The 12,791-nt window shown below is 41.3% G+C and overlaps 1 protein-coding gene and 1 long non-coding RNA gene across 5 annotated transcripts in view; both read left to right on the forward strand.

The window, feature by feature from the left end:
• The window catches only part of LOC116690706 (uncharacterized), a 15,290-nt gene extending 6,920 nt beyond the window's left edge, over window positions 1–8,370 (forward strand). Inside the window, exon 3 of the long non-coding RNA XR_004332338.1 lies at window positions 8,319–8,370. This is a non-coding gene — a long non-coding RNA (uncharacterized LOC116690706). The remainder of the gene's footprint in view (window positions 1–8,318) is intronic.
• LOC116690692 (furin-like protease kpc-1) overlaps window positions 1–12,791 on the forward strand; it is a 298,529-nt gene that overhangs the window by 180,712 nt on the left and 105,026 nt on the right. The window lies entirely within an intron of this gene.

Here is a 12,791-nt window from a genome sequence, read left to right on the forward strand (position 1 = left end):
CCCCCCCTTTATCCTTCTCCACTCGCCAGCTGTCGGTGTGGCCTCGGGCCGGGTGTTTTGTGGCGGTATCAGCGGCGTCTACGCCTCCTTCGTGTTATGGATGGGACGAGAGGCCGGCTTTACTGCTCCAGCTGTCATGCCGCGGCGTCTCAGTCTCAGTTGCTTGGCTGTAAAATGGAGCGCGGGTCCCCTGGGCGAGACAACTCCCAGGACATTACTGTTAAAGGCTTTGTCGTGACCCGCTGCTACTGACTAAACTATATATCACCTCCCTCTCACTCGGATCCGGCAGCATTCTGCTCACGTCTTTATGGAGCCGGGTTTCTCTCCCTCTGTCTGTACTGTATATCTTTCTGGGTCTCTCCTTCTCTTTTTCTCACACTTGCTCATTCTGTGTCTCACTCTTTCTCCCCACATTTCACACCAACATACTCATATATTCTGTCATTCTCTCTTTCCCTTAAGTTTTTTTCCCCCCTCTGATCCCATTCATCAGAAACAACCTTCCAGCATATATAGCATCCACAAGCACCGAAACAAATGTATACACAGTACAGACATGGGGGTGCATTTAATACATATCTTTGGGATTAGCGATTTAATCCTTCTGTCAATCACATGATTATCTCCACCTTGATTTTCTCTTCAAGTAACTGCACTCTTCAGCTTGTCTGTGTCTAATGAGAAATGCTCAAACCTTTCTTGCAATCACTTGTTATCTCTGTTAGCCCTTGTGTCTTAACAGTTATTAACAATAATTAACACTTTTTTTTCTGTGCTTTTTTTTTACCAGTAAAACTAGTTTTTCACTTTTTCTTGGGAAACTAATAGTCAACAAACCTCTTTTATATGCAATTTATTTAGGTTTTGAGATAAAATGCTGCTTTTGAGGTCCAGAAATCAGTCAGTATCTGGTGTGGGTTCGCCCCCCTCGTTAGGGTTTGGGTTCATCCCCTTCTCTCTCTCTCTCTCTCTCTCTCTCTCTCTCTCTCTTATTTAATTTTCATTTTCATGTTGCTTTATTGGCATGCCAAAAATACATGTAAATACATATAAACAACAAGGAGTAATTACATCTGCTATAATAAACAGGATACTTATGATATAATTGTAGATACTAAACAAATTATTTACAGTACATGTCCCTCAAAGGGTATGTTGAAACAATTTTTAATAAAAAAAAAGAAAAATAGAAAAACAAAAAGGATATCAAAAAACATATTTAACTTTTCTGTTGTTCAGTTCTGCTTCTCTCTCTCTCTCTCTCTCTCTCTCTCTCTCTCTCTCTCTCTCCTTTTGCTCTCGTCTCCCCTCTCCGTCTCTCTCTCCTCCCTCTCACCTCTCTCTCTCTCTCTCTCTGCTCTCCCTCTCTTCCCTACCTCTCTCTCCTCTCGCGCTCTCTCTCTCTCTCTCTCTCTCTCTCTCTCTCTCTCTGTCTCTCTCGAACCTGACTGCAGTTCGACGTTGTAACCGACTTGAGTGGACAAATGGCCACATTTGATGGCGGTTGGCACTTTGGAGAGATGTTGTTCCCCCAGAACCCCCCCAGGACCCCCCAGTATAGCACAACTGCACATTGAAGAGTGGCCTTTTATTGTGGCCAGCCTAAGACACATCTGTGCAATAATTATGCTGTCTAATCAGCTTCTTCATATGCCACACCTGTAAGGTGGATGGAGGACCTTGGCAAAGGAGAAGTGCTCACTAACACCGATTTAGACAGATTTGTGAACACTATTTGAGAGAAATAAACCTTTTGTATACCGTATGTAGAAAAAGTCTTACATCTTTGTGTTCAGCTCATGGAAAATGGGGGCAAAAACAAAAGTGTTTATAACTTTGTTCAGTGTATGAATTATTTTTGACTAATAGTTCAGGGAACTTATGTCAGGATGCTGTTTTAAAACTATTTCAATTGTTTTTTTTTTCAAATGCTACAAAATTTAATACAACACCCAAAAGTCAATAAAAGTAGTGAACTGAATGCAACTCTGTGTTGTTTTCTGGGAAATTAGGTTGAAAGAAACCCACAATTTTTGATATAGAAACTTAAAAGACGGGTCAAATTTGACCCGAGGACAACAGGAGGGTTAATTCATCAACACATGCAAATTGGAAAAATGGATTTACTAGATGCTTATGGAATTGCACAGACTTGGAAAAATAATCCTAGTTGTCATTCCTGAGGTTTTCGGCTGGGAACGCTTGATACTGCAGGATACAAAGCTGATATAAATTGGCAGAGAACCCAAATGAGCGTTCAATGTGTACTCGTCTATGTTATCAGGACAACCTTCAGTGTTCTGCTGCCCTGACAGTGTCAGAGTGTCACTGTCTGTCTCGCTGACGACGTGTTGGCCCATCCGTCTATGGTTCCATTTGTCTCCATCCATCCGTCTTGACGCCTGTCCAACAAACCATCCGGGCGAATCAATTCTTCGCTCGTCCTGTCTGTCAGTCTGTCTCTGACTGTTTGTTCACTCTATCACCGTGTCAGCCCCTCTGTCACTTTATGTTTCTTTCATCCATTCATACATCCGCTCTGTCCATTTGCTCGGAGGGAGCTGGACTATTGATTTTACTGTGATTCCACCTCAGGTTCTGGGATTTTTACACCTGCTTAGTTTATTTTGGCTTGTCTGGAGAGATGGATGGTCTCCTCCTTAACCGCACTCACCATGAGCTGTGATCCAACATGGCATCGGGACTTCACGTAAACACACAGTACACGCTGACTTTCTTAAGCCAAGTGGCGTGTTATCTGTGCGCATTTTGAGCTATTCGTGTGTTGTCTATGCTATGTACAGCGGGCGTATACATACACACCATTTGGCACGTTATCACAGCTTGCCATGTTTTATCGATGCTTGCCGTGTTTTAACGCCATTTGGCGTGTTTTACCGCCGCTTGACGTGTTTTATCGCCGCTCGCCGTGTTATGACTGCTTGGCGTGTTATCGCCGCTTGGCGTTTTATCGCCACTTGCCGTGTTATCGCCACTTGCCTTGGTATTGCTACTTGCCTCTGTATTGCCACTTGGCGTGTTATCCTCGCTAGGCGTGTTATCGCCGATTTGCGTGTTATCACCGCTTGGCGTGTTGTCACCGTTTGGCGTGTTGTCGCCTCTTGGCGTGTTATCGCTACTTGCCTCTGTATTACCACTTGGCGTGTTGTAGCCGCTAGGTTTGTTATCGCCGCTTGGCGTGTTATCGCCACTTGCCATGTTATCGCCACTTGCCATGTTATTGCCACTTGCCGTGTTATCGCCACTTGCCTTGGTATTGCTACTTGCCTCTGTATTGCTACTTGGCGTGTTATCCCCGCTAGGCGTGTTATCGCCGCTTGACGTGTTGTCACCGCTTGGCGTGTTGTCGCCGCTTGCCGTGTTATTGCTAATTGCTTCTGTATTACCACTTGGCGTGTTATGACCACTAGGTTTGTTATCGCCGCTTGGCGTGTTATCGCCACTGGCCGTGGTATTGCTACTTGCTGTGATATCGCCATTTGGCGTGTTATTGCCACTTGACGTGGTATCACTGCTTGGCGTGTTATTGCCACTTGGCCTGTTATCGGCATTTGCGTGTTATTGCCACTTACCTTGGTATCGCCACTTGCCTTGGTATCGCCGCTTGGCGTGTTATCGCCACTTGCCATGTTATTGCGAGAAGCATTGTGTTTAGGAAAAGAAGAACGGGGTTGGCTTTAGTTAAAAAAAGAGACTGGCGGTTGGGTTCAGGAAACATGACACAGGTGACCCGATCTCCGGTCTCCTGGGTGAATCCATCCACCACCCGGACCAACCTCCCTAGGTGGATTTTTGCCCTTTCATACTACTCGCCACCGTGTAATTTCACATGCTATCACAAGGTAATGTAAGTCAATGGGGCCCAAATGGCGTTGATACACACGCTAAAAAGTGAGAATGCGTCTTGATAACACGCCAATAACGGCTTACAATATGACGTGTCATACATACGCCATTTCATGAGATTTTGGGCAAGTGCTTTCATTCATCCACACAGTGCCAGTAAAAAACCTAAAATCTATTTACAGAAGACATCAAAATTCATCCTCTCTGGCTCTAGTGCTCCATGCTGTGAGTGATAATGGTCCACTTGCATTTGCCAAAGTAAAATTACTCTTCTTTGTTAATACAGGTTGGAAATGGATTTGATTGTATGGTCTCTCAATTCTTATATCAATGGAAAGAATATGACAAATTAACTTCTAAAAGAAGTGGTTTATATTTGGAACTCATAAAGATGAGGGTGGTTTTGCTTTGTACAGTCACACACAAAACTGCCAAACTAAGGTAAAATGTATATATACTGTATATATACTCTATGTATAGACATATGGTGGGTGGCCCAATGGTTAGCACTATGGCCTCATAGCAAGAAGGTTTTATATATATACTGTATATATGTACAGTCCCTGACAAAAGTCTTGTCGCTTGTGTACAAATTGACCTGAAGTGCCACTGAAATATATTTCTAATCAAGATTTATTTACAAGAAATGGCTCATGTAATCCCAACAGATTTTGTAATAATGTGTCAGTGCAAAACGAAACTGTCAAAAAGTATTCTAATATTCACAGCTTGGTAAAGCCCGTTGAGTCAATTTTTGCAAAGACATAAGTGTTGTCGCCTTGTCATATGAGCTTCACCTGGGACTAATAATGGATCAATCCGGTCTCAGGTGTGTATAAAAACAACCCCAGTACACTAGACCTTCACATCAACTGCAACTAGACCCTGCAAACATGCCTAAGATTCACCCTGAGACTACAGTTTGGATTATCAAGAGGCTGAAGACCAGATCCACTGCTGATGTGGCGACACCTTCAATGTGTCTCACGCGTCAAGTACAGAGGATTAAAAAAAGATTTGAAGACACTGGAGACGTTTTTGACAAGCCCTCAGGCAGACCCCGCAAAACACTGCTCGAGAGGACCGTTTGTTGGCTCGAAAATCCAAGGCCAGCCCATTTTCCACTGCAGCAGAGCTCCACGAGACCTGGTCCCCTGAAGTCCCTGTGTCAACCAGAACAGTTTGTCGGATTCTGTCTCGAAATGGCCTCCATGGTCGAATCAGTGCCCAGAAGCCAGCACTAAACAAAAGACAATTGAAAAACCGTGTGGCATGTGCCAAGGCCCACAGCCTGCTAAAAGGATGGACGCTGGAGAAGTGGAAGAAAGTGGATTTTTCAGATGAATCTTCTGTTGAATTACACCACAGTCGCCGCAAATATTGCAGGAGACCTACTGGAGCCCGCATGGATCCAAGATTCACCCAGAAAACAGTGAAGTTTGGTGGCGGAAAAATCATGGTCTGGGGTTACATCCAGTATGGGGGTGTGCGAGAGATCTGCAGGGTGGAAGGCAACATCAATAGTCTCAAATACCAAGACATCTTAGCTACCTCTTATATTCCCAACCATAAAAGAGCCCAAATTCTCCAGCAGGATGGTGCTCCATTGCATACTTCCATCTCCACTTCAAAGTTCCTCAAGGCGAAGAAGATCAAGATGGTCCAGGATTGGCCGGCCCCGTCACCAGACATGAACATCATGGAGCATATGTGGGGTAGGATGAAAGAGGAAGCATGGAAGACCAAACCAAAGAATATTGATGAACTCTGGGAGGCAGCAAGACTGCTTTCCTAGCTATTCCTGATGACTTCATCAACACATGGTCTGAATCCTTGCCAAACCGCATGGGTCCAGTCCTTCAAGCTCATGGAAGTCATACAAGATATTACATTTGGATCTCACAGCACCACTATTTAATTTGCTGACATATTTTAGTATTTGTAGTAAATTTGTTCAATTTCTGTACAGGCAACAAAACTTTTGTCTTGCCAAAATTTGACCTTTCTGTCTTGTTTAAATAATAAATCTTTTTTTAATGAAACTAATTTATTTCAGTGCATTGAACATCATTTGGGAGGGTTTTAGCTTTTCAAATGAGCTATTTCTTACACCAATTGATTAATTAAAAGTCAGGTTAATGGCAGGTGTTTCTACAAAATAGATAAGCGACAAGACTTTTGTCAGGCACTGTATATGTATATATAAATATTGTATATATGTGTTTATCATGTATATGTATGTATATATATGTATGTATGTGTATATATATAACACACACAGTATTAAAGGAGCAGTTTGTAGGATTTAGTGACATCTAGAGGTGAGGCCTTTCTCGCAGGATGAGGGGCAGTAAAGATAAAAAGGGTTGGGATATGTATTTTTTTTTTCTGATTCAGATTATTTATATCATATATAATATATTATATGTAATCATCAGCATGTTGTCTTGCCAGATTCGCTCACTTTTTGTGGTGGAAATAGACCCTGCGCTGAAATGAAGGTAAATATGGTGCAAAATGTGAGAGCTTGTAGACTTGATGTGGGGAATTGTAGAATCTGAGAACGTGTTCAACAAAAATCTGAACTTGAATTTTGTCACACACACACACACACACATGTGAGCTAAATTTAAAGTTCAGAAAGAAAAAGAAAAAAAAACATGACACCGGAAATAAATCTGAATTTGTATGTTGAAATTTTCACACAGAGAAAAAAATCACACCCGTGTTCTTGGGACACCACACACACACACACCACACCACACCACACACACACACCACACACACACACACACACACACACACACAATATGTGTCAACCATTCTGAATGAAGTAGTGTGATCTGTGCAGAGACATCCAAGCCTACAAGAGTAGAGTGTCGTCCCCCCCCCCCGCCCTTTTCACTATCAAATAAAGGGAAAATTCCCCAAATATTATCTTAACAAGAAAATGAAAACAAATAATCTTGTTTGGTACAGATCCTCGCAACACTCACACTATCATCATTTTCATTTTAATAGTTTTCAATGACAATGAGAACAATGAGACATTAATGATAATTTCCTCCACTGTCGGGACTCAAATTGCAGAATCGAGTTGTATTTACAAGCTCTCATGTTTTTTGTGACTATGATATACAAGTTCAGATTTTTTGTTCTTCAAATTCTCACATTGTATTGTAAGTGCTCACATTAAGTCTATAAGCTCTCATAAAAAAAAAAAAAATCTAAATGTAGCGTAAGCTAACACAAACACTGATCATGATGGAAAATTAAGAATACTATACTCTTCTTTCTGCTAGTTGTCAATCCCCCTAAATCCTACGCACTTCCCCTTTAAGTTACCTACAGAATATGACAATTTCAGCTTGGGGCTATCAACAGCATAAACGTCATGTAGTACACACAGTTCTCTAATTATTGATTTACCTCCCTTCTCCCTCTATCTCTCTTTCTGCCTGTGTCCATTAAATTAAGTAAGAGAAATAATGTATAAAACATACTCTGTAGGGAGTTAAGGAGTACTCAGCCAATGATTTCAGTCGGGAGAGTCCACAGAAAAGTGAATCCACTCGCTCTAATTGGTCTTAACTCACACGTGCACCACACACCACACCACACACAACACCACCCCACACACCCACACACCACACACACCAACCACCCCACACACGTGTCCTCAGTGAGGGCTTCTCCTGCGCTGATGTCTTTCATTTGAAATGCATTGAAGGTCACTGGCGTGCATGACCTCCCACACAGAAACATTTGGCTACATATGACTTATATGTGATGATACCGATATTACCATAACTATGAAACAATCATTGGCATTTTTGATGAGGCGCATGCCTTTTTTCATTAGCTAATGCAGCACCTGTGTAATGTATAATTCAACAGCTTTCTGTTGATGTTCTGTAGGTTTCTTCTTTATAACAGTTTTCTGCTGTGTTATAATTTGATATTCCTAACCCAATTCTTGATATAATTACATATGTAGGGCGGGGGGGGGTGTCTGTGGCTATTCCCTGGAATCTGAGACTCAAACGTATCCCAGGCAAGCTTGATTAGGTATGTCTCTAATCTAAAAAAAAAAACAATTCATGTCTCATACGCAATAGCCAGTAAAGAAACCTGAAACCATTTTTTTAATACTTAAAAAACGTGTCTGGAGTGGGACTTTAAATAATTTAACAGATCAGTTTAAAACAGTTTAAAGTCAAAAGTTATATGCCAGAGCAAAATGTAACATTATGGTTTTACATGGAAAACATCAACCACAGACCTCATAAAAATGACAAAATATGTCTACTTATTTAGCCCACATTGAGGTTGGGCGTAACCTGACAAGCCAGACCCACATCCAAATGTTGGCTCACCATTGGGGCGGGATAAACTGTTGTCCTTCAAATTCCCTCTGCACGCAACAGGATAGCGCTACAACCAATCAGAGCAACGCTAGTTGATAGATTAACCTTTTGCCGTATCCAGTCGGCAAAACTCAGGGGACATTCAGGGGACATTCAGGGGACAGGCAGCTAGCAGATAGTGAGGAGATGTTTTTTACAGTGTGTTCTGGGACATGCAGCTAGCAGATAGTGAGGAGTTTTTTTACAGTGGTTCTGGGACAGCAAGCTAGCAGATAGTGAGAGGTTTTTACAGTGTGTTCAGGGGACAGGCAGCTAGCAGATAGTGGACATGTTTTTTACAGTGTGTTTCTGGGGACAGGCAGCTAGCATATAGTGAGATATGTTTTTTACAGTGTGTTCAGGGGACAGGCAGCTAGCAGATGTGAGATGTTTTTTACAGTGTGTCTGGGGACAGGCAGCTAGCAATAGTGAGAGATGTTTTTTACAGTGTGTTCTGGGACAGGCCAGCTAGCAGATAGTGAGGAATGTTTTTTACAGTGTGTTGCGGGACAGGCAGCTAGCAGATAGTGAGATGTTTTTACAGTGTGTTCTAGGGACAGGCAGCTAGCAGATAGTGAGAGAGTGTTTTTTACAGTGTGTTCTGGGACAGGCAGCTAGCAGATAGTGAGAGATGTTTTTTTACAGTGTGTTCTGGGGACAGGCAGCTAGCAGTATAGTGAGGAGTGTTTTTTACAGTGTGTTCAGGGACAGGCAGCTAGCAGATAGTGAGGAGATGTTTTTTACAGTGTGTTCTGGGGACAGGCAGCTAGCAGATAGTGAGGAGATGTTTTTTACAGTGGTTCAGGGACAGGCAGCTAGCAGATAGTGAGGAGAGGTTTTTTACAGTGTGTCAATCTCGCCAGCGTTCTCGTTACTAGGCAACATTTACTGTTCTTAAGTACATATTTGAAGTAGTTGTACTTTATTTGATTCTTTCCTTTTCATGCCACTTTCTACGTCTACTCCATTACATTTCAGAGCGAAATATTCTACTTTTTAATCTACTACGTTGATCTGACAGCTTTAGTTTCTTTACAAATCAAGATTTTAAGAAAACACATGTAGTTTATAAAATATGATGGTTTATTATAAATCAAACTACCCAACAATATATAGGGCTATAAGTACTGATAAAGTTATTAGACGATTAAACACTTTAATCTGTTAAATGCGTGTATGGTTTGGGTTTCTAAAATATGAGTTTTTAAAGTACATTTTTCTGGTACTTACATACTTTTACCAGAGTATCCTTTACAATGCAGGACTTTCACTTGTAACAGAGTATTTTTACACTGTGGAATTAGTACTTTTTCTAAGGATCTGAATACTTCTTCTACCACTGACAAGGACAATAGCACAGAATCATCTCTTAATACAGAGTATTTCAAAAGAAGCTGGTTGTTCACACACACACACACACACACACACAAACGCACGCACACACACACACACACATACACACACACACACACACACACACACACACATTAAATAAACACACACATTAAATACCCAGACACACAGACACAAACGCACATTCACACACAGAGACCAACACACACACACACACACAGACACACACAAATACACACACACACACACACACACAAGCACACATACACACACACACACACAAGCACACACACACACACACACACACACACACAGGTGCTTGTGTACTCATTAACCAGAGGAATCAAGGCTACGCCGGTGGAGTGTATTTAAGGAGATTGCAGGCATGCAGTTGTTGGACTTGGCCTAATTGATAAAGCCATTAGTAACACTTGTTCAGATAACATGGGAGGAATCTCAGTCCGCTCACAGTCACTCCAAATGGGTTCACTTAGGCTTAGAGTGCAGCACATTAAGAGAAGATTACAGAGCGATGTGGAACGTCTCACCAGTCCATGCCTCGCTACTGGGAGATTAATAGAGACAAAGTAAGGACAGCGATGGAGAGAACATTGCACTCTGACACTCCACAGGGTATGTGTGTGTGTGCGTGCTTGCATGTGTGTGTGTGTGTGTGTGTGTGTAGATAGTTGTGCAGCAGTTGGTGTTCTGTCCATCTACATGTTTTTTTTCCAGTTACGGCACTTCTTATGAAAATGCATGTGTGTGTGTCTGTGTGTGTGTGTGCATGCATGCTTGCGTGCGTTTGTGTGTGCATGTGTGAGTGAGTGAGTGAGTGTGTGTGTGTGTGTGTGTGTGTAGATAGCGGTGCAGCAGTTGGTGTTCTGTCCATCTACATGTGTTTTTGTCCAGTTATGGCACTTCTTATGAAAATGTATGTGTGTGTCTGTGTGTGTGTGTTTGTGTGTGTGCATGTTTGCTTGCTTGCATGCGTTTGTGTGTGCGTGTGTGAGTAAGTGAGTGAGTGAGTGTGTGTGTGTTTGTGTAGATAGTTTTGCAGCAGTTGGTGTTCTGTCCATCTACATGTGTTTTTGTCCAGTTACGGCACTTCTTATGAAAATGTATGTGTGTGTCTGTGTGCATGCGTGCTTACCTGCTTTTGTGTGTGTGTGTGTGTGTGTGTGTGTGTGTGTGTGTGTGTGTGTGTGTGTGTGTGTGTGTGTTGTGTGTGTGTGGTGTGTGTGTGTGTGTGTGTAGATAGTTGTGTAGCAGTTGGTGTTCTGTCCTTCTACATGTGTTTTTGTCCAGTTGCGGCACTTCTTATGAAAATGTATGTGTGTGTTTGTGTGCGTTTGTGTGTGTGCGTGCGTGCTTGCATGCATTTGTGTGTGCGTGTGTGAGTGAGTGTGTGTGTGATTGTGCAGATAGCTGTGCAGCAGTTGGTGTTCTGTCCATCTACATGTGTTTTTGTCCAGTTACGGGACTTCTTATGAAAATGAATGTGCGTGTTTGTGTGTGTGTGTGTGTGTGTGTATGTATGCATTCGCTACTACTGTGTGTGTTAGTCTCTACTTGGGGGTGTTCCTGTGCTCCTCTGTAACTGTACATCCATCTGTGTGTTAGTTTCTCTGCCTTTCAACTAAAGCTGCGGTGTGGCTCGGCTGAAGATTTTAACCCAAAGTGTCCAAGCAGAGGATGTGCTTCCTGTGATGAGGCGGTGGGGTTTACACATTACATCCTGCCGACTAACAAGCTCGACTCTTACATCTCCTTCAGTTTCTGGTAAAAACAAAAAAAGAGATGAACAAGAAAATTGGACATGCTGAGCTTCAGGAAAGCAAGCATTTAGGGGAATGCAAATGCATCAGTCTCTTGTGGCTGCGTACTTGAACTATTACTGTTATTAATGTTGGAGTTGAAGTTGATGTTGGCTCTTTTTTGATGCTAGTCCCCATTTTTTAATGGACTTTTTCAAACATGAACTGTATCAATTCAAAAATATGTAGCCTAAGCTAACGCGAGTAACTACATTAACTTCTTAACTGTAAGCGAAGACTCTCAAACGTCATAGTTATTAGGCTCTTGGACATTTTATTTGTGTTGTTTAGAAAGTTTATGAAATTGTGTGATTACAGTATTCTTTAGGGGTGGGGAAAATAATCGATCCTTAGATGCATCGCGATTCTCTCTAGAACCACTCCATGCTGGAGTCAGATAAGTTAATAATCATTTTTTAAATAATTTTTAACCCCATTTTGTTGATTTTTATTTAATAGATAGATAAATAGATCGATAGATACATACATATTTGTTGATTCCAATAAAATGGGAAACTACAGTGTTACAGCAGCTAAATCACAGAATATAAATATACATGAAATACTAGGATACAATATACTGTACATACATACAATATACATGAATTAATAATAGGAATAATAGGAACAGATTGACTGAAAGAGGACGAGATAATGGAAATAAACTTAGAGTTTAGGCAAGTTTGCAGCAAATAACACACAAAAATGGCCAAAAGAAAAAAAAATACATTTTGTATAACTACACATGATCTAATAAGTCATACATAAAATAATAAGGCAAAACATATATAGGCTGTCAATCTACTTTATCACGTTACATCTGACCACCTCATGTTTCATGTTCTAAGAAGCAAATTTAACCTGTTTACAAAAGCTTTCTATATCAGAACTACAACAGAACGTTGACAAAAGTGACAGAGGTTGGAAAAAAACTACAAAACGCAGGAAAAGAATCAACGTAAACATTAGTTTTTGAAACGCAGAAAAAGTGACCCAAAAAATCGGAAAAAAGTTACCAAAAAAACATCAAAAACATTGGAAAAAAGCGACAAGAAAGAATGTACTAAAGGACCAAAACATCATTTAAAAAACGTCAAAAAGTGACCGAAAATTGGAATAAAACTGACAAAAACGTTGATTTCAACCCAGAAAAACGAAGTTGCATGGTCGACGGGAAGACAACGCGAGGGTTAAACATGACAACATTACAACTTTAAGCGTAGCCTTGTCACTTCACAAAACAGAATTCTTTTACAGTAGTGATTGTTAATGCAAATAATGCCTTGAAATGAAATAGTATTGAGTAAAAGTTGACATATTCCAGTCTGGGATTATCCATCAACAT

The sequence above is a fragment of the Etheostoma spectabile genome, chromosome 6, assembly GCF_008692095.1.
Source record: "Etheostoma spectabile isolate EspeVRDwgs_2016 chromosome 6, UIUC_Espe_1.0, whole genome shotgun sequence".
In the NCBI taxonomy this organism is placed as follows: Eukaryota; Metazoa; Chordata; class Actinopteri; order Perciformes; family Percidae; genus Etheostoma; species Etheostoma spectabile.